Source organism: Nomascus leucogenys, chromosome 21 (assembly GCF_006542625.1).
Source record: "Nomascus leucogenys isolate Asia chromosome 21, Asia_NLE_v1, whole genome shotgun sequence".
Classification (NCBI taxonomy): domain Eukaryota; kingdom Metazoa; phylum Chordata; class Mammalia; order Primates; family Hylobatidae; genus Nomascus; species Nomascus leucogenys.
Genome location: NC_044401.1, coordinates 16,348,506 through 16,372,640, shown reverse-complemented (window position 1 = coordinate 16,372,640; position 24,135 = coordinate 16,348,506).

The window sequence follows — 24,135 nt, the reverse complement described above, 5'->3', positions numbered from 1 at the left end:
AAAATTTCATTATGCTGAATTTACTAACTAGCAGTATTACATAAATATTTTTAACATACATGCTGTATTTATAAATATGAAACTAGTAAACTATAATCATTGAAAGGTGGTATTTTAAAAGTATGCAATAAACTTTTCACGAATTACCATTTTTTAAATGTGTTTGCATGATCAAAGTTTCTGAAAATGTGACAACTGTTTCCCTGGATGAAATAAAATCATTATAGAATTCCAAACATACTTAAGTACGAAGATCAGCACTGCCTTTTTCTAATTATCCTGGCAAGGTCATCAGAGGTAAGTCAGTTCTATGGAAGAGGCACTGATAAATTAAAATAGTCCTACCTGACTATACCCTTTTCCTGTCATAACCTCTTTGAAACCTAAAGTCATTACTCCTCAGCTACTGAGTATCTTAGAATACTCTTTATTTCTTCTAACTCTTTACAGAACACTTGATCATAACATCAGATGAAAAACTTAACTGACACTCTATTCTTATATTATTTGAGGAATGTGGTTTTAGAGAAAGGAAGGCTGGGGGAAAATGAAGATAGGTTTAGCCATATTATACTTGACATTCAGATGAAAAAAAATCCAGAAGAGATAGGAGGTACATATTTGGGAGTCACAGGCACAGCAGAGACTGAATGATTGAGAGGACTTTCTACTTCAGAATATGCAGAGACTGCCACTTGGGGCAAATAATATTGGAGCTGTTTTTCACTTTTGGGGATCCACATTGTTATGCCTATCATCATATAAAGTATGTGCCCTAATAAAAATGTTTTAATTCCTTCTAACAGAATCAAAGAACCAGTCTCCTCAGAAGTCTTTCAAATGGAAATAAGCCAATGAAAGACAATTTATTTGTCTAACTTGTACATTGAATTTCAATGTGTAAGATTCAATTAATCCTGGGAAGGTCTTCAGAGGTAAGTCGGTTCTATTGAAGAGGCACTGATAAATTAAGCATTCCTACCTGACTATACCTTTTTCCTGAGATGACTTCATTGAAACCTAAAATCATTACTCTTGAGATCCTGAAGGATAATAACTTCTCACAAATGTTTTCATATTTTCTAGTTTTAGAACATATAGTTCCATATTCTATACTTCACCACATTCCTATTGCCATGTGTTTAACTTCCTATAATTGTTTTAATTGAGACATAAATCTTTTTTGGAGACCAGTAGATATCAAGGAGGTCTATGTTAAATATTTCAAACAAAAATAGGGTGAACTTTTTACTCTGTTTTGATATAATATAACGTTTGATATAGGAAAGCAAACAACAGGAACTCACTTTCAAAAGTTTCTTTCTTTATGTCTACTTTTCAAACTCCTCCACAAGTTCTTTATTTTCTCATTATAAACACAAAAAGTAACTGCCAAATTATGCTTAGGCAAATGCTCACTTTAGGGACTGCATCCAATTACTTTCCTTTAAACTTTTGACCTGGTAAAGGAAGTAGGGCCTTTTTTCAACAGGATAGTTTACTTTTTTGCATTCTTAGATGGGGGAGCATTGAGAACAGGAATAAAAGCAGGCTTCATCTCATTTGTCTCTTTCCACAGGCACAAGGCCAGAAAGTCAGCATGCTCCGAGTAAAAGAGCTGAGAGTGTTATAAAACATGTTTCCACCTTTCTGCCCTTTTTGGGTTGAAAACAGAGTGGATTGTCTGCCTTGGCAGCTCCCAAAGTCAGTCACGAAAAGATACCGGAAGGCTCAGAAAAGCCTTACCATCTAGAACAGCATTCTTAGTTACAGGAAATTTGAAAACTACACTGTAGTTAAAAATTAAAAAAAAAAAAAGACAAGATTTAATAGCTTAAAACTCTGAAGCTTCATGGAAATATCATTTCTTAGAAAGGTAAAAGGACCAAATTGTTCTTTGCAGATTTTAGGCATACTCAAGAGTAGACAGTAAGCTCTGTACACCCTTCCTCCACAGTACTGGTTTTCTAAAGTGAACTTTTTCACCATTTCTAATGGCAGATCCAGCGGAGTGTATCACTCAATTAAACAGAATTCCATTTGCTTGGTTTTGTTTCACCAAAAGGCAAATCGACCTCTGCATTTGTAAGAAAATTGCAAGGGCATTCAGTCCGCGAGAATTCATCAATACGTAAGAGGAAAACCAGATTCCTCGTGTAGCAACTTAATATAAAATGAAACCCATTTTCTGCCTACAGATTTCATAGTCATCCCAGTCTGTGTAGAATTAATTTTTTTATGCTGCAGTACAATAAAAAAGTGGCATTAAATTATGGCTTCAAATTAGAAAAGTAGGAAATAGAGTTAAGATTTTCAAATCAAAATGACTTTCTTAGAGGCCATTCTAAGCATATGCCAAGCTGTACAGGGAACATAAGATAGAGATATGTGTATGATAAAAATGAATTTTAAACCATCCAGAAATAAAGGAGAATGAAATCTCCCCAAATGAGTCTGTGATTCAAAATGTAATGCACTAAATTTTCTAATCTCATCTTATCTAAAAATACTATATATTAAAAGATTTAATGTCACAATCATTGGTTCCCATATATTCTAGTCCTTATTTTTGGCTGTAAATCATTCTTCCAATAACTTATTCTATCCTTCTTTCTCAGATGTTAAGCTCTTCAATATTCTTTCATGGGATGTATCTTTCAGACCTCAGTCATTTCCTAACCTTGCTTTAGGCCTGCCTCTGGCTAAAATTAGCTCAGCATTGTCTCACCTCAGATTAGGCAAATTAAACTTGGTGGGCAAGGCTCACCAACAGCACTGAGCATAAGCAAAAACTTCCTTTGGGCAAAATAGCAGAAAATATGCAAGTTAAACTTATCAAATAGTATAATGTGGGATAAAAACATTTCTTGATTTAAGTACAATTCCAGATTCTAGAATTATAATGTTCTTTTTTATTTTATAATCGTTAATGTTCAAAGCTTAAAAGAGTGGCATAAAAAAAGCTTTCAGAAATTTGCTTATTCAGGGTCTCTGACCAACCTTATCAGTTTCCTGGGATCAAACAAGTTTTTCAGGAATGCAGGACTTTCAGTGCAGGACTTTGCCAGAAAGTTCTGAACAAATGAGAACTTGGTTTGTGTGTGTGTGTGGATGTGTGTGTGCCATTGTGTGTGTGTGCGTGTGTGTGTACATGCCCAGTGAGGGGGGATGGCTGGGGTAATTTGGGTGGGCACTGAAGAAATATAACTTGAAGTGACTCTTGGAAAGTGATAAATTTCTTAAAAGGGAAAATATCTAAGGCCCAAGGATAGCTCTAAAAGCCTTGAAATCTTGCATTCTGTACTATATCTGTGACCATTTTAATATAAAACCATGGTTTATCTTTAGTGATGAAATTTCTCCCTTTCCTTTTCCAAACTTCAAGCAAAAGTGGTGTTTCACATTTATCATGCATTTTCAAATACTTTTTTGGCACACTATCACATGCCTGTAAGAGATAACCACTTCTATTTTCCAACTCTAATAAAATATACACTTCCAAATTGTTGGAATATATATATATTTCTCTCTCTCTCTCTTTATATATATATATATAAATATGTATATTTAATTATATAGATAATTCATGTATGTATATATGTATTATATATTACATGTATTAGCTTATTTTATTGTGAAATATAACACATACAATGAGAGCACAAAATAAACCTACACAGCCCAAGGAATTATCTAAGTTGTGCAATTGCTACCCTAGCCAAGAAACAAAACATCGGGTATACTTAAGAGAGTCTACTTTATATGCCCTCCCAAACACTATCGCCTTTCCTCCAAAGTAAATTGCAATCCTGATTTTAACGATAATCACTTCTGTGTTTTAGTCTTGTCTTTAACCACTAGGCGTATATTTCTATACACTCCATTTTATCTATCTTTTGAGTTTTATACATGGAACAAAACATGTATTTTTGTGTGTATCTGGCATATTTTGTTCAATTTTATGTTTGTGAGCCAAATCAATGATGCTGTGTGTAGTGGTTCATTCATTTCCATTGCTGTACAGAATTCCATTCCATAAATATAATGGAATTTATGTAACCATTTCAATTATAATTAACATTTAAATTGTTTTCAGTTTGCAGCTGACAGAAAAAAATTCTGCTATGAAAATTCTTGCATATGTCTCTGGTTACCCAAGTGTACATGCTTTTATTGCACTGATTAAATTATTATATATAAGAAAACTGCTGGATTATAAATGTGAATAGTCTGCCCCTCTAGTATACGATACTAAACCATTTTCCAAAGCTATTCCAAAAATTTACATTCCTACCAGGAGTGTATGAGAGTTGCCATAGTTCTACATTGTCCCCCAATGTTGGTATTGTCAATCTTGTTAACATTGGTCATTGATTGAGGGTGCTTACTAGTACTTTATTGTAATTCTAATTTCCACTTTCCTGATTAGTTATTGTGTTGGATTCTTTTTCATATATTCTATTTGGAAATTATCATTTGTGAAGTGCCTGTTCAAGTCTCTTGTTTATTTCTTTATTAGGTTGTCTCACATTTTTCTTATAATTCGTAGAAATTCTTTATATATTATTGATACGAATCTTTTATTAGCTGTATATGTTTCAAATATCATCTCCCACATTGCAACATTTTACAAAAGTAGGTTCGAATAGAGCTAATTTTGCTGATCATTTTCTTTACCATTGGTTCTGTTTTGTCGCCTTTTGAAGAAATATTTCCCTACCCTGAATTCATGAAAACATTTTCCATCACTAATAGAAGTTATTCAAATCTTCAATCTACTTGAAATTGATGTTTTGTGTATGACATGAGGTAGATGTTTCATTTCACTTTTAAAATATGAATATCCTAATTTCTCCCAGATTATTTTTTGAAAGGTCTACCCTTTCCATCTTTATCATATATCAAGTGTCTAAATATTTATGGGTCTGCTTATGAAGTCAATATTGTATTGTGTTCCACTATTAGTCTATTCTTGAACCATTCTCAAACCACACTGTCTAAATTATTGCAGCCTTAAAATAAGTCTTGAGATCTAGAAGAGGAAGTTCTTCCTTTTGGTTGTTTTCCTTTAGGAAGTTTTCCTTATTCTTGGAAATTTTATGTAAATTTTGATACTAGCTTATGTAGTTCTATAGACATACACACAAACTCAAATGCCCATTCATACACACTACAGATAGGGTTGCTTATCAAGTTGAGAATACTTGACTTCTTTATAGGATTGATTATTCAAATATATATAATATATATCTCTGTTTCATTAGATTTTCATGTAAATTACTCTCTACAATGTTGTAGCAACATATTGTTTTCCTATAACACCTCGAAGATTTTTAGTTAGAATTATGGATTTGTTGTATTTTATGCTGTTGGATAACATCTTTGCATTTTATTTTCTGTTTGCTGCTCTTAACAGAAATACAGTTGATTTTTATACATTGCCTTTGTATCCAACAGACTTGTAAAATTGTTATTAATTACAAGAATCTATTCAAACATCCCTTTAATTGCTTATCTATACAATCATATAGTCTAAATATTCACAGCTTTTTTACCGTTCTAAGACTTAAAATTTTCATCTCACTAATACAATCTGACATATAATTACTTATGTATTGAAACTCATTTCAATTTGTCCTACCCATTCTGTGTTTCTGTTCCTTTCTTTTCTTGCAGTTATGGGTGTCTTCTATCTTTGCCTGACCCAATAGTATGAATATTCTTCCTGTGTTTTCTCCAGGAAGTTTATTTTAAGTCTTATCTTTGGGACTATGACCTAATATTCTTGTATCATGTGAATTAAGGATTGAAATTCATTAGTTTGCATATGAATATAAAATTATCTAGCACCATTAGTCAGGAAGACCACCCTTTCTCTATTAATTTAATATAGTACTTGCATCTAAAATCAGTGGACCATGAAAGTCATGTTTAATTGGGCTCACTGTTCTGTTTAATTAATCTATATTTCTATCTAGTCTTGATTAATGATTTATAGTAAATCATAAAATTAGGTAGTGAAATTTCCTCCAAATATGTTTATCTTTTTCAAAAGTGTTTTAACTATTTTATTTTCCACTTTATATATATTGTAATCAGCTTTGATTGTGTCCTATGTGAAATTTTTCTAATCCGTATGCCTTTTATTTCCTTTCTTTACAGTGGATAAGACCACTGGAAGAATGTTAAAATGTTAGGAGTAGATATTCTTGTGTTCTTCCTTAGACAGAAAGATTTAGTCTTTTGCAACTGAAATGAACTGTAAGTTTTTTAATAGATGCCCATAACCTTGTGAAAAATTCCATTTTTATTCCTAGAATGGTTTGTTTAATAAAATGTATTGAATTCTTTATTTTATTACATCTTTTAAAATAATCATGATTTTCTTTTTTATTTCATTAATATGATGAATTATGTCGATAGATTTTCACATACTAAAGCAAACATGACATTTCTAGAATGAATTCCACTTGGTGATGATTACTTTTCTCTCTTAATATTGTCGTATTCAATTTGTACATATTTTTCTAAAGGCTTTTGCATGTATGCCTTGAAAAACATTGGCTTGTATTTGTTTTTTATTGCATTGCCTTTGTCTAGTTTTGTTTTCTTTTTTTAATTTTTATTATTTTAATTTCTTGTAGGTACACAGTAGGTATATAAGTTACATGAGATATTTTGATATGGGCATGCGATGCATAGTAATAACATCATGTAACATGGAGTATTTATCCCCCTCAAACATTTATCCTTTGTATTACAAACAATTCAATTATACTCTCTTAGTTTTTAAGATGTACACTGATTTTTAAATGTACACTTATATTATTATTAACTATAGTCCCGCTCTGTGCTATCAAATATTAGCTCTTATTCATTCTTTCTATTTTTTGTACTCATTAACCATCCCCACTCCCCTCTCTCCATTACTCTTTCCAGTCTTTGGTAACCATCCTTCTACTCTCTATCTCTGTGAGTTCAATTGTTTCAATTTTTAGATCCTACAAATAAGTGAGAGCATGTGATGTTTGTCTTTCTGTGCTTGGCTTATTTCATTTAAAAAAATGACCTCCAGTTCTTTCCATGCTGTTGCAAATGACAGGATCTCATTCTTTTTTATGACTGAATAGTACTCGATTATATATAAGTACCATATTTTCTTTATCCATTCATCTGTTGATGGACAATTAATTTGCTTCCAAACCTTTAACTATTGTGAACAGTGCTGCAACAAACATGGGAGTGTAGATATGTCTTCAATATACTGATTTCCTCTCTTTTGGATATGCACTCAGCAGTGGGATTACTGGATTCTATGGTAGCTCTATTTTTGGTTTTTTGAGGAACCTCCAAATGGTTCTCTGTAGTGGTTGTACAAATTTACATTCCAACCAAGAATGTGTGAGGGTTCCCTCTTCTCCAGATCCTCATCAGCATTTTTTATTGCCTTTCTTTTAGATATAGGCTGTTTTTACTGGAATGAGATTATACTTCATTGTAGTTTTGGTTTGCATTTCTTTGATGCTCAATGATGTTGAGCACCTTTATATATGCCTGTTTGCTATTTACATGTCTTCTTTTGAGAACTGTATATTTAAATATTTTGTCCCTTTTTAAATCAGAATATTATATTTTCCTGTAGAGTTGTTTAAGATCCTTATATGTTTTGGTTATTAATAACTTGTCAGATGGGCAATTTGCAAATATATTCTCCCATTCTGTGGGTTCTCTCTTCACTTTGTTGATTGTTTCTGATGCTGTGCAGAAGCTTTTTAACTTGATGTGAGCCCATTTGCCCATATTTGCTTTGCTTGCCTGTTCTTGTGGGGTATTTCTCAAGAAATTTTTGCCCAGACCAATGTCCTAGAGAGTTTCCCTGATGTTTTCTTGTATCAGTTTCGTAGACTGGGGTCTTATATTTAAGTCTTTAATACACTTTTATTTGATTTTTATATGTGGTGAGAGACAGAGTTCTAGTTTCATTATTCTGCATATGGATATCCAGTTTTCCCAGCACTATTTATTGAAGGGGCTGTCTTTTCCCCAGTGTATGTTCCTGAGACCTTTGTCAAAAATGAGTTTACTGTAGGTGCGTGGATTTGTTTCTGGGTTCTCTACCCTGTTCCATTGGTCTATGTGTCCGTTTTTATGCCAATACCATGCTGTTTTGGTTACTATAGCTTTGTAGTATAATTTGAAGTTAAATAATGTGATTTTTCAGTTTTTTTCTTTTTGCTTAGGAAAGCTTTGGCTATTCTAGGTCTTTTGTGGTTCCATATAAATTGTAGAATTGCTTTTATCATTTCTGTGAAGAATGTCATTGATATTTTGACAAGGATTCCATTGAATATATATATATTGCTTTGGGTATTACGGACACTATAACAATATTAATTCTTCCAGTTGATGAACATGGAATATCTTTCCTTTTTTGGTGTTGAATTCAATTTCTTTCATCAGTGTTGTATAGTTATAGAGATCTTTCACTTTTTTTGTTGTTACTTTCTAGGTATTTAATTTTATTTGTAGCTATTGTAAATGGGAGTACTTTCTTGATTTCTTTTTCAGATTGTTCACTGTTGGCATATAGAAATGCTACTTATTTTTGTATGTTGATTTTGTATCCTGCAAATTTACTGAATTTGTTTATCAGTTCTAATCGTTTTTTGGTGGAGTCTTCAGGATTTTCAAAATATAAGATCATATCATCTGCAAATAAGGACAATTTGACTTCTTATTTTCCAAATTGGATACCCTTTATTTTTTTACTTTTGTCTGATTGCTTTAACTAGGACTTTCACTACTATGTTGAATAACAGTGGTAAAGTGGACATCCATCCTTGTCGTGTTCTAGATCTTAGAGGAAAAGCTTTCAGTTTTTCCCATTCAGTATGGTACTAACTGTGGATGTGTCATATATGACTTTTATTATGTTGAGGTATGTTCTTCTATACCCATTTTTTTCAGGGTTTTTATCATAAGGGATGTTAAATTTCAGCAAACGTCTTTTCAGCATAAATTGAACCAATCATATAGTTTTTGTCCTTCATTCTGCAATATGATGTATCACATTGATTGATCTTCATATGTTGTAACATCCTTGCATCCCAGGGATAAATCCCACTTGGTCATGATGAATGATCTTTCTAATGTATTGTTGAATTCACTTTGCTGGTATTTTGTTGAGAGTTTTTGTATCAATGCTCATCGGAGATATTGGCCTATAGTTTTCTTTTTTTTTTTATTGTCTTTGTCTAGTTTTGGTTTCGTGTAATACTGGCCTTGAAGAAAGACTTCAGAAGTCCTCACCCTCCTCTATTTTTCAGAATAATTTGAGTAGGATTGGTATTAGTTCTTCTCTAAATGTTTGGTAGAATTCAACAGTAAGTAAGACCATCATCTCCTGGGCTTTTCTTTACTGGGTGACTTTTTATTACAGCTCCAGTCTTGTTCCTTGTTATAGATCTCTTCAGCTTTTAGGATTCTTCATGCTTCAATCTTGGTAGGTTATGTGTATCTAGGAATTTGTCCATTTCTTCTACATTTTCCAACTTATGGGCATATAATTGTTCACTGTAGCTACTAATGATCTTTTGAATTTCTGCAATATCAGTTGTAATGTCTCCTTTTTCATTTTTGATTTTATTTATTTGATTGTTCTCTCTTTTTTTCTTAGTCTGGCTAAGGCCTGGTCAATTTTGTTCAACTTTTCAAACAAACTCAACTTTTTGTTTAATTAATCTTTTATATTTTTCCTTCATTTCAATTTCATTTAATTCTACTCTAATCTTTAATTTTTTTTTACTCATTTGGGGTTTGGTTTGCTCTTTCTTTTCTACTTTTTAAAGATGACTTGTTAGGTTGTTTATTTTGTTTTTCTTTCTTTTTTTTTTTTTGATGTAGGCATTGATGGCTGTAAACTTCCCTCTAAGTACTGCTTTTGCTGTGTCCCATAGATTATGCTATGTTGTGTTTCCATTATCATTTGTTTCAAGAAATTTTTTAATTTAATTCTTAATTTCTTCATTGGCTCACTAGTCATTGAGGAGCATACTGTTTAATTTCCATGTATTTGTATAGTTTCCAAAATTCCTCTTGTTATTTATTTCTACTACTATTCCATTGTGGCCAGAGAATATGCTTCATATTACTTCAATTTTTTGAACGTTTTAAGACTTGTTTTGTGACCTGACATATGGTCTATCCTTGAGAATGTTCTATGTGCTGAGGAAAAGAATGTGTGTTTTGCAGATGTTGGATCAAATGTTCTCTAAATATCTATTAGATCCATTTGGTCTATGGTGCAGATTAAGTCTGGTGTTACCTTGTTGATTTTCTGTCTGGAAGATCTGTCCAGTGCTGAAATGGGTGTGTCGATGTCTCCAGCTATTATTGTATTTGAGAGTCTCCCTCTCTCTTTAGCTCTAATAATATTTGCTTTATATATCTGGGTGGTCCACTGTTAGGTATATATATTTAAACTTGTTGTATCCTCTTGCTAACTAACCTGTTCATCAATATATAATGTTGTTCTTTGTCTCTTCTAATAGTTTTTGCCTTGAAATCAATTTTGTCTCATATAAGTATAGCAACTCCTGTTCCTTTTTTGCATGTAATATCTTTTTCCAAACCTTTATTTTCAGTCTATGTGTCTTTTTATAGGTAAAGAATGTTTCTTGTAGGCAAGAGATCAATGGGTCTTTTTCTTTTATCCATTCGGCCACTCTATGCATTCTTATTGGAGAGTTTAGTCCACTTACATTCAATGTTATTACTGATGAGTAAGTATTTACTCCTGCCATTTTATTGATTTTCTGGTTGTTTTGTAGTTTCCCCTTCCTTTTTTCCTTTCTTCTTTTTAGTAAAAGTGATTTTCTCTGGCGATATGACAAAGTTTCTTGTTTTTTATTTTTTTGTGTCCTGTCTGTGTTTTTTGGGTTTGAAGTTACCATTTGATTTGTAACTATTATCTCATAACCAACTATCTTAAGCTGATAACAAATTAACCCTTTTGCATAAACAACGAAATAAGCAAAACGAAAATCAATAAAGGCTTTACACCTTAACTTCATGCCCCGGTTTTTGACTTTTTGTTGTTTTTATTTATATCACATTGCACTCTATGTATGGAAAAGTTGTCGTAGTTATTATTTTTGATTTGCTCATTTTTTAGTCTTATTCTGAGATAAGAGCAGTTTACATACCACAGTTACAGTGTTATAATATTCTGTTTTTCTGTGTACTACTATTACCGGTGAGTTTTGTAGCGTGAGAGGATTTCTTACTGCTCATTAACATTCTTTTCTTTGTGATTGAAATACTTACTTTAGCATTTCTTATAGGGCAGGTCTGGTGTTGATGAAATCCCTCAGCTTTTATTTGTCCAGGAAAGTCCTTACTTCTCTTTCAGGTTTGAAGGATATTTTCACTGGATATGCTATTCTATGGTGAAAGTTTTTTCTTTCAGCAATGTATATATGTCATGTCACTCCTGGCCTGTAGGGTTTCCACTAAAAAATCTGCTGCCAGATTCACTGGAGCTCCGTTTTATGTTGTTTCTTTTCTCTTGATGCTTTTAGGATTCTTTCTTTATACTTCCCCTTTGGGAGTTTGATTATTAAATGCCTCGAAGTCGTCTTCTTTGGATTAAATCTGTTTAGTGTTCTATAGCCTTCTCGACTTGGATATTGATATCTTCCTCTAGGTTTGGGAAGTTCTCTGTTATTATCCCTTGGAATAAACTTTCTACCCCTATCTTTTTCTCTACCTTCTCTTTAAGGCCAATTACTCTTATTTTTGCCCCTTTGAGGCTATTTTCTAAATTCTGTAAGTATGCCTCACTGCTTTTTATTCTTTTCTCTTTTGTCCACTCTGACTGTGTAGTTTCAAAAGCCTGTCTTCAAGGTCATTAATTCTTCCTTCTGATTGATTAGTTTTGCTTTTAAAAGGCTCTGATGCAGTCTCCACTATGCCAGTTGCATTCTTCAGCTCCAGAATTTCTGCTGGATTTTTAAAAAATTGTTTCAATCTCTTTGTTGAATTTATCTGATAGAATTCTGAATTCCTTCTCTGTGTTATCTTGAATTTCTTTGAGTTTCCTCGAAACAGCTATTTTGAATTCTCTATCTGAAAGGTCACATATCTCTGTTTCTCCAGAATTGGGACCTGGTGTCTTATTTACTTCATTTGGTAAAGACATGTTTTCCTGGATGGTCTTGATACTTGTAGAATTTTCTGTGCCTGGTCACTGAAGAGTTAGGTATTTATTGTAGTCTTCACTGTTTAGGATTGATTTTCCTGTCCCTAAGAAGGCTTTCCAGATGTTCAAAAGGACTTGGGTATTGTGGTCTAACCTGTATCTGCTTTAGGGACACTCTAAGCTCAATAACACTGTGGTTCTTGTAGCCTCTTAGAAGTACTACCTGGATGGTCTTGGACAAGGTCCACAAGAATTCTCTGAATTACCAGGCAGGGACTCTTGCTCTCCTCCCTTACTTTATCCCCCCAAAATACAGAGTCACTCTCTCTGCTCTGAGCCACCTGGTGCTGGTGGTAAAATGACACATGCACCCCTGTGGCCACCACCACTGAGAGTGAGCGTGGTCACTCCTGAAGCCAGCACAGCACTGAGTGTCACACAAGACCTGCCCTAATCACCCCTTGTCCATGGCCTATGTTCAGTCAAGGCCCTAGTACTCTATGATCAGCAAGTAGCAAAGCCAGCCAGGCATGTGTCCTTGCCTTCAGGGTGGTGAGTTCCCCCAGGTCTTGGGCAGTTGTAGAGGTGCCATCCTGGAGACAGGAACTAGAGTTAAAATTTTAGAATTCTAACTGGTACTCTATTGTATGGCTGCTGAGCTGCCAGTCAAACTGCAAGGTCTTTGTCTAATTTTGGAATTCAGTTAAGGCTGACTTCATAAAGTTAGTTAAGAGGTGTTCTCTCCTACTCTATTAAAGAGGTTTTTTAAATTTGGTATTATTGCTCCTTTAAGTGTTTGATTTAATTCATCATTAAAGCCATCATTGCCTGGAGTTTTCTTTGGGGAAAGGCTTGTACTTACAAGCTGAATTTACTTCATTTACTTACTGTGTTCAAGTTTTCTATTTAGTTGCAGGCTGGATTTCTTAATTTGTACCCTTCTAGAGATTTATTCATTTCATATAGACTTTCAAAGTTTTTGGTATAAAGTTACTCATAATACTCCTTTATCATTTTAAAGTCTTAAGAACTTGTAGTGAGGTCCCCTCTTTCTTAATACTTGTGATTTGCATCTTCCCTTTTTTATTCAAACAATTTGGCTACAGCTTTATCAATTTTCTTTTTTTTCTTTAAGAACTAGATTTTGGTTTTATTGGTTTTTCCCTATTGTTTTCTGTTTTCTGTTTCATGGTTTTCTGCTTTCTTCTTTATTTACTTTCATCTGTTTGCTTTGAGTTTCATTTACTGTTTTTTTTAATTTTTAAAGTTTTTTACATTTTTTGAATTGAGGTAAAATATACACGTAAATAATGTGCAGTCTTTATCATTTTAAGTATATAGTTCAGTGATAATAAATACATTTGTATTCTTTTTTCCCTTCATCCCCAGCCTCTGGTAACCACCATTCTCCTCTCTATCTTCATGAGATCCACTTTCTTAGTTCCCACAAAGGAGTGAGAACATGTAGTAGTTGTCTCTCAGTGCCTGGCTTATTTCACTTAACATAATGGCCTCCTGTTCCATCCATGTAGCTGCAAATAACAGGATTCCATTTTATGGTTGAGTAATTTTTCTTTGTGTATATATATCACGTTTTTATCCATTCATCCACTGATGGGCACTTAGATTGATTCCATATTTTAGCTATTGCGAACAGTGTTGCAAAAAGCATGGCAGTACTGACAATCTGTTGATGTATTGATTTCCTTTCTTTTGGATATATACCGAGCAGTGGAATTGCTGAATCATTTGGTAGTTCTATTTTTAGTTTTCGTGTGAAAACTTCATACATTTCTGTTAGTGGGAGTAATAATTTACATTACCACTGACAGTGTACACAAGGGTTCCCCTTTCTCCACATCCTTACCAGCATCTATCTGTTATAGCCTGTCTTTTTGATAAAAGTCATTTTAACTGGGGTGAAGTGATGTCTCATTGTGGTTTTAATTTTCATCTCTCTGATATTAGTGATGTGGAGCCTTTTTTCCTATACCTGTTGACCATTAAATCATGGATTTGAGATTGTTGTTCTTTTTAACTATGGCATTCTAAAACATTAATCTCTGTTAGAGAACTGCTCTGTCTGACAAATTTTGATATACTGCACTTTATTCATTTTACAACGTTCTAATTTCTTGTCGCTAGTTTTGTACTTTCTAAATCTAAATTTTTCTATGTTAACCCCATAATTACTTAGAAGTATAACGTTAGTTTCTTAATATTAGAAGTGTCTTAATATTAGAAGTGTTTTAATTATATTTCTATTATTGTTCCTCATTAAATTCCATTGTGCAAAGATTCCATGTCTGGTTTCAAGTTTTTGAAATTTATTGTGACTAGTTGAGGGATGTTTTCTATCCTACATAACATATAATGTGCACTTAGGAGAATGTGAAATCCATTGTTGCAAGGTACACAAATACATAATATATATTTATATATATAAATATATATATAATTTTGAAAAATAAATATATAAATATATAAAATAAATTAATGTGGTTGATAGCATTGTTTAGACCTTCTTTGTCTTTCTTAATTTCTTGAGTAGTTCTTTCAAGTTCTTTCAGCTATGACTGTGGAGTTTTTTCTTTCTTCCTGTAATTCTATCAAAATTTGTTCCATGTATTTTAGAGAATTGTAATTCAAAATATACACATTTATACCGTTATGTCTTCTTATTGTATTGAAACTTTGTCATTACAAAGTATATCTCGTGTCTCCTAATACATTTTTTGAAGTCTATTTTATCTGATATTATTCAGTCCCTCAAGCCTTCATAAGATTACTCTTTGCATGATGTATTTTTTCCCATCCATTCAATTATATCTTACTTGTCTTTCTACTTAAAATGTATCTCATGGAGCCAGCAGTTGCCCCTTTATTTGTTACTTTTGTTTGTTTGTTTGTTTGTTTTTCATACTGTCTCTGTCTTTTAATTGAGTCTTTAGTCCATTAATATTTACTATCATTGTTAAAATTGTTGGGTATAGGCCTACCATTTTACCTTTTAGTTACTTGTCTCATGTGCTTTACTAATGACAATTATAATAATCTCTTTAAAATTTGTGTCTTCTAGTTCAAACATCTGGTGCATCTTAGAGCCAGTTTCAGCTGATTGTCTTTTCTCTTGAAATGTTGTTACATTTTCTTGAATATTTCTATGTCAGATAATTTTGAACTTTATGCTAAGCATTATCAATGTTAAGTTGTGAAGATTCAGGATTATATTACTTTACTCCATTGTTTGTTTTGTTTTAGGAGATAATTTTCTTGGCTGAGATTGAACTAATACTTTATTTAGTGTACAACAGCCCTGGGCTTTGTTTTGATATTTTTTTTCTTTTAGCTTGTCTTAAATTTATGTTAAGTTTATTTTCAACAAGGTGCCAAGACCATCCAATGGGGAAAAATAATCTTTTGAATAAATGGTGCTGATAAAACTGGATATCCACATGCAAGAAAATAAAGTTGGACCTTTACCTCAGACCATAAATAAAAATTAACTCAAAATGAATCCAAGATCTAAATGTAAGAGCTAAAACTATAAGATTCTTAGACAAAGACATAGCATTATATTATCCCAAACTTGGATTAGGCAATGGTTTCTTAGATGTGACACAAAAATCCAATGAGACAAGAAAATTTAGATAAATTGGACTTCATCAAAATTAAAAACTTTTGTCCTTCGAAAAACAGTATCAAGAAAATGAAAAGATAAATACCAGAATAGATGAAAATATCTGCAAATTATATATCTGATAAAGGATTTGTACCCAGAATATATTTTTTAAAAACTTAGAATTCAATAATAAAAACAGATAAACCAATTTTAAAATGTGCTAAGGACACATTTTAAAGACACTTCTGTAAATAAGATACATAAATGGCTACTAAGCATATGAAAAGATGTTCAACATCATGACTCATTAGGGAAATGCAAAGGAAAATCATAAGATACTACTTTGTACCCCCTGAGATGACTATCATAAAGATGAATAGTAAGCTTTGGTGAGGAGGTGGAGAAATTGGACTCCTCATAGGTTGGTGCCAGGTACACAAAATGTTGCAACAGCTTTGGAAAATAGTTTAGAGGTTTCTGAAAATCTTATACAAGGGAGTACCATATGACCTAGTAGTTCCACTTCTAGGTATATACCCAAGAAAACTAAAAATTTATCTCCACTCAAACACTTGAGTGGCATATCCATATTATAGAATATTACTCAGCCATAAAAAGAAATGAAGTACTGATACATGCTACAACAACGATCAAACTTGAAGGCATTATGCTAAGTGAAAGAAGCCTTGCACCAAATGCCACAAACAGTATGATTCATTTTATATGAAATGTCCAGAATAGGCAATTCCATAGAGACAGAAAGTAAATTGGTGATTTCTAGTGGCTAGAAGACGAGGAGGAATGACAGCTGATGGGTAAGGGGCCTCTTTGGGGGTGATGAAATGTTCTGAAATTAGAGAGTGGTGCTGTCTATGGAACTTTGTGAAAAAAAAAAAAAAAAAGCCTAATTTTTCTTTTTTTTTTTTTTTTTGAGACAGAGTCTCACTCTGTCACCCAGGCTGGACTGCAGTGGCGCACTATCGGCTCACTGTAAGCTCTGCCTCCCAAAAACCCCCTGAATTTTACATAATAAAAAGGGGAATTTTATGATATGTGAATTATTTCTCAGTAACACTGTTTTGTTTGTTTGTTTTTGAGATGGAGTCTTGCTCTATTGCCCAGACTGGAGTGCAGTGGCACGATCTTGGCTCACTGCAACCTCTACCTCCCAGGTTCAAGTGATTCTCCTGCTTCAGCCTCTTGAGTAGCTGGGATTACAGGTGCACACCACCACGCCCGGCTAATCTTTGTATTTTTAGTAGAGACGTGGTTTCACCATGTTGGTCAGGCTGGTCTCGAACTCCTGACCTCGTGATCCACCTGCCTCGGCCTCCCAAAGTGCTGGGATTACAGGCATGAGCCACCACGCCCGGCCTTGTTTTGTTTTTAAAGTCCAGAAAGAAATGATGAGATGAAAGAATCTCGTCTTGATCTGGACATTACATAAGTATCAAGCAAAGTAATTTTTAAATGAGGATTCTTTCTCTAGATTGCTGAGAATAATATATAGCTTCCTGATAGTGGCAAAGACTGTTGACTAGTCAATAACTTAATTTCTTCTTATTTTAGAATTTAAGGAAACACAGTTATTATTTGTGACCATATGAGTGAGCTCTGACTAGGCATAGAAAGGAAAGCAGTAGTGAGGTGTACTTTTTTCCACTCTGGCCCAGACAAAGCTCACATGTAAGATCCTGCATAATCTTTACCATTCATCGGCTTAATAGAAACAAGCACAAAGAAAGCCATATGGTGAAGACAGCATAGTTACAGTAAAAGGGGCTGACATAATGAAACAATTACGAGAGCCTCTCAGAAAATCACTAGCATCATTCCAATATTTAAATAAGCTAAAACTAAACTTTTATTACATTTTCCCATTAAGATATTGGAGTTTACCCATTACTCCGAGTAGTACTATTTTTTGCTTGTTTGTTTTGTTTTGTTTTACTATAAAACTACTCTTATTAGGGAGGTTCCAAAATTAATAAAACAATTACAGGAAAATCAAAATAATCAATCAGAAGCATTACATGGAGACAATTATTTTGCTTCAGGTAAAAGAGTTTGTATTCCAGAAAGAAAATGAGACTGACTCTTTGAATAGTCACAGAAGTGTCTCCCAGCGTTCACTATATAGAATATAAACAAAAATAAGCAATTGACCATTTAGATGGCAAGTTTATCATTTTATCTTCTTAAAAACTTTTAAAATGAAATTTCTTACCATAATTGGTAGTAATATAAACTTCTATCACCTTAATTTTTTGATAGGAGAAATTGTTAAAACTCTAATGTGAAAATACTTGAAGCCAGTTTTACAATTTGCTTCTTTCTAAATTCTTTGTTCCAGTAAAACTTAAATATTTTATGTTTAGTTCTATAAGTTCAACCTATAAAAAGCAAAGACAAATTACTATACCTATTCCCTTCACACAGGTAATTTTCAAAATTACAATCCAATATATTTAATTATCTACAATTACTCTGAAATTGTTCTTCAAAAATAAAATGCATTATTGTAATAGGAAATCATACTTCAAATTTGAGAAGGGAAATTGCATTCAGAAATGTTTATCGTTTATATTTGATTTATTTGAGTACTAAACTGTTAACCTAAATTACACATTATGTATCACAAAAATTGAGGTATAGCCTAATTCTATTCAATTGTTTTGGATGGTTATCATGAAAGCCTGTGGTAGTTTTTTGCAGTCTCAGATAAAATACATCATTTTAACGGTGAACAAAAAAACATGGCAAGGCCATTTTGATGCAGAGGTATTGATATTTAAAAACAAATCAACATCAAACAAGTGGGTTTTTTTGTTTTTTAATTATTAAAATGTATACACATCAAACTTCCATGATCCACATTCCATTAGTGATTACTCCCTACTAAGCCTTAAGGTTAAGACTTAAGTATTGACTTAGAGTTGTGTTTAATGTTGAGCAGAGGGAATGGGATAAGGATGTTATTTATTCACATTACTTGTTACTAAGAATGCCAAAAAGTCTAGTAGCCCAACTACATCCATTAACTCGCCTTGGAGCCTCTACTTTCAAACTTATTCCAGGGACGACCACTTTTCACCACGTTTACTCCTCATTCTTGATCTACTTCCCATATTTTCTTTTCTGAACTACTATAAAAGCATCGTAATTTATTGTCTTGCTTCAATCTTACCTGCTGCAGCAAATCAACATAGAGGATCCTTTAAATACATAAATTAATTCCAGTACCTTTAATACTCAAAACAGTCCGCTGACTTCCTACAAACTTGAAAAGAAGCCCAAACTTGATCTTGATGTCAAGGCCTCACTGATGATGAGAATAGGGTCACTGGCTACACCTCTAACCACACCATCTACGGCTCTTTTCCTTCATTGTTCTAAAAGAGCCACACTGGCCTTCTTACTGTTTCTTTTTTTAAACTGCTTTATTGAAGCAAACATTACATACCATAAGATTCCATTTTTTTTTTTTTTTTTAAGACAGGGTCTCATCATTCTGTCACCCAGGCTGGAGTGCAGTGGTGCCAACACGGCTCACTGCAGCCTCAACCTCCAGGGCTCGAGAAATCCTGCTGAGTAGCTGAGATTATGGGTGCACGCCACCATGCCTGGCTAATTTTCTGATTTTTTGTTAAGATGAGGTCTCACTGTATTGCTTAGGCTACTCTTGAACTCCTGGTATCGAGTGAACCTCTTCCTTTGGCCTCCCAATGTGCTGGGATTACAGGCATGAGCCATCATGCCCGGCCCATTCACTTTAAGTGTACATTTGTTTTAGTAAATTTATACTATTCTGCAAATATTAACTCGGTCTTGTCTTAGAACACTTCCTTTATTTCAAAAACTTTATCGTGTGCTCATTTTCAGTTAATTATTCTTCCATTGACAGTTCCAAGTGACTGCTGATATGCTTTCTACATCTCTAGTTTTCATAACAGAATCATACAATACAAATAAGCTGTTTGTGTCTGGCTTCTTTCATTTCGCATAACGTTTTTGCGGCCTGTCTATGCTGCAGCATATATGTCATTCATTCCATTTTATAGGCATGCTACATTTGTGCATCCATTCACCACTTTATTGACCTTTGAATTTTCTCTTGCTATTGCCTATTTTGAATAATGCTCCTATGAACATTAATATCCAAGTCTTCGTATGAACATATATTTACATTGTTCTTTTGTAGATTTTATTTCACGTTCAATAAAGTTCCTAGTTATTAAACAGTTATGCGACATGTGTATTTAACTTCTTAAGAAACTGCCAAACTGTTTCTAAAAGGAGCTACGCCATTTCACATTCTCACCAGCAATATATGAATGTCCAGTTTCTCCACATTCATGCAACACTTGATACTGTCAGTTGTTTTCATTATAGTTATTCTAGTGAATATATATGGTATTTCACTGTGGTTTAATTTATGTCTCTCTAATAATTACTTAGGTTTAGAATCTTTTTATGTATTCAGTTACCATTGGTATATCCTCTGGTAAAGTGTCTCAAATATTTTGCTCATTTTTTGAAAACTGTCTTCTTGTTATTAACTCGTACGTGCTCTTTGTATAGTTTGAATATGCGGTTTTAAGCATATAGAATTTTGCAATTATTTTCTATTCATCTGTAGCTTCTCTTCATGTTCTTACATTCTATTAATTGCATTTTTTTTTTACTTTGAAGAAGTCTTCACTACTTTTTGAACAAACTAAATGAGCCTTAACTTCTTTACTCTCTTTGTTTTGCTGGAAATGCTCTGTCTCTGGCTCTCACTCCCTCATTTTCTTCAAGTCTCAGCTCAAATGTCACTTTCTCGGAGAGTTCTTTATCTGATATGCTTTATTTTGTGGTCACTAGTGCTATCTAACCAACGTATTTAGGCTTCTCCATTTCCTGGGTGCCCTGTGGTTGGTTAGAGCATGCGACTAGTTTTGAGCAATGAGTTACAAGTAGAAACGAGACATGTCACATTTCCTGGTTCTAATCCCTCCAGAATTTTCTTTTCCCTTAAGCACAATGACAAACAACAGTCAAGATGGTGCCTATTCCTTCACCCTGGGTCCATGAGTAATTTCAATGAGCAGAGCCTGGTGCTAACATACAATGTACATATGGTATAAACAAGAAAAATAACCTTTGTTTATAAAGACAGTAAATTTTAAAGGTGCATTTGTTACCACAGCATATTCTGATTGATATGCCTTCCTGAATAACTTTCTTATGTAAATTCTCTATCCACTTACACTGACCTAGAACCTGACATATGTCTGCCTTGCCTTCCAGCACAGAAATTCTATCAAGGCAGGGATATCGTTTGATTCACTGCTATACTTGTACACCAAAAACAGCCTTGCACATAATAAATACTTGTGAAATATAAGTCAAATAAAAATATGGCTTAACATCAAGGAAGGTGTGCTAAATTGGACATATCAAAACAAAACATTTCCTTTAAAACAACACCCAAGAAAATTGCCAGATTTTATTTTCTTCTGATTGTTTGTTCAAAGCAGCAAAGTTTGATTGTATATAGAATTGGACTTCCATTGCTAAAAGGTTTTATCTTTGATGAAACTTAGAAATAAAACACTAAATCAATGGAAAATTATTTAATTCCTCTAAGGCTGCTACTCTAGGCATTCTATACATTGCTTGCTAAGTAGAGAACTTGGGCCAATGCTTCCAAATGTAAACACCTATTAGTCTTGCATTATGTTTTAATCAACTCTAACTAAGGAATTATATTCTAGCTAGACATGGCAAGGCATTATTTTACCTTGATGTGTCAGCATTTTTATTTATCTATTTCTTCATAGCCTGCTCACCCCCTCTGTGTCCCATATTAACTTGTAACAGATTCATCACGTCAACTACTTTTTTTCTCCTTCCATTATAAATAAGTGTCTTGACTAGACCAGAGAAGGAACATAGAAGTTGCTGTTGTATAGAGTTAAGACCTCAACCTTGGCTGGGCGCGGTGGCTCAAGCCTGTAATCCCAGCACTTTGGGAGGCCGAGGCGGGCGGATCACAAGGTCAGGAGATCGAGACCATCCTGGCTAACACGGTGAAACCCCATCTCTACTAAAAACACAAAAAATTAGCCGGGCGTGGTGGTGGGCACCTGTAGTCCCAGCTACTCGGGAGGCTGAGGCAGGAGGACGACATGAACCCGGGAGGCGGAGCTTGCAGTGAGCGGAGATTGCACCACTGCACTCCAGCCTGGGCTACAGAGCAAGACTCTGTCTAAAAAAAAAAAAAAGAAGACCTCAACCTTATGTCTATTCTGACCGTAGTCACATACAACCTTCCCTCCTCAGGACTGCACACTTTAGGCACAATCTTCCTGCACTGATCCCCTCTCATGAACCTTGGCTCACTTCCTCAGTTTCATCATATATTGGCTCAAATTTGTCCTTCATTATAGGCAATCCCTACTCACTTTATGTCAAATTTAAAACCATCTTCACCACTTCCTTATTTTATTTTTCTCTTTAGCACTTATTTTTATTTTTCTCTTTACTATCTGGTATGTTATTTCTTGAATATTTAATTATATATTCTATAATCACTGTGGAGAAAAAGATATCTGAATTTACAAATATTTGCATCTCTCTCTTTTTTGAACGTTATGCCCATGTCGTTGCCTCATGCGTTGTGAAAAATGAATACCTATTTGTTGAATGAATGAACCAACTTACTCTAATAATGACTAGGAATCTCCCTGAAGGAGTGGACAGAGAAGATGAGGACAAAAGTCTTTTTACGATGATGTCTAGGTCTATACAAATATTTTTAATAGACTGGGATACCCTAACAGAAGAAAAATTGCAGTTTATATTGAGCAAAAACTCATTATAAGGAAAGATACTATGACAAGGACTAAGAACATGATTCAGTGACAAAGACTGAGATTAGCCATCAGTGATAGTTATGCTTCAGCATAAAACCCACCTTTGGGTATCAGTAGTAGCTCATCGATATTGAAAGAGGTGCACCACACTTATATCTATAACACTTAGAGCACTTATGAAGCTAAAGCCTCCCCCTTACTTCATTAAAGCGACTATGAGCAAGTAAAGCCTCCATATCCATAGGTGGTATCTAGTATCAGTGACAGGTGGCTGATTTGAAACTCCACCAGCACCAGATCTGTAGAGATGCAACAGAACTAGATTCCACTACTGCTTGGGTTTTGCTTCATAAAGGAAGAAATGTTATGGCTTGTGTAAAATTGATATTGCACAGTGCACACTTGACTAACTGTGAAAGTGACAGAAAAATTCACCATTGACTATTGGCATTCTGAAGCTCAAGTAATCTTATCGTGCAAGCCCCCACGGAAGAATAATGAAGAAGGCAAATTCTCCTTCCCACTTCTTGTCTGTGACAACTAAATATACATGACTGAAGCACAACAGTTGGTGTCTGGTTCCACTGGCACTGGGAATGGTTTCTTTCAAGATATACACATATGTACAATATATAAATACGGGTGGCAATTGGTAGTGTTGATGATGGAAACAACATTCTAGCTGAGGGAGCACTTCTGTGGAACGCTAGAGGCTCCTAGTATGATTATCTACACTCAGCATCAATGAACAACAATCAAAACAAAACTGCAGGCATTCAAGATTCTTGAAATTACTTGAGGAAAAAAACCTCTGGAATAAAAATCAGTATCCCTTCAATCATGGAGAAAATGGCAAAGAACATTTTAAATTTGAAAGTCAAAAATGTTGCCACCAACTGGTGAAATACAATAGAAATCACAACAAATTCTCAGGGATCTATGCTTGAAATCTCTCTCGCTTTCTCTGTGTGTATATATATACACATGTGTATATATATACACACATATGTATATATATACACATATGTGTGTATATATATACACATATGTATATATATACACACATATGTATATATATACACATATATATACACATATATACACACATACACATGTATATATACACATATGTATATGTATATCTGTATATATACTTTTAGAGATGGGGTCTTGCTCTGTTGCTCTGGCTGGTCTTGAACTCCTGGACTCAAGTAATCCTCCTGCCTTGGCCCCCCTAAAGGGATTATAGGCAAGAGCCAACACACCTGCCCTATAGTTTATATTTTAAGCATAGAGTTTTTATGAACTAAATTTTTATAACCTGGCTGCCATCAGTGCTAACTTTCCACTGTATACATACAGGCAACATAAAATCTTAAGACAGCATGCTCTTCAGTTTAGTACTGGAAAATACATTAGTACTTATTATCTATTTTCTTCAGGAATGGTTGCAA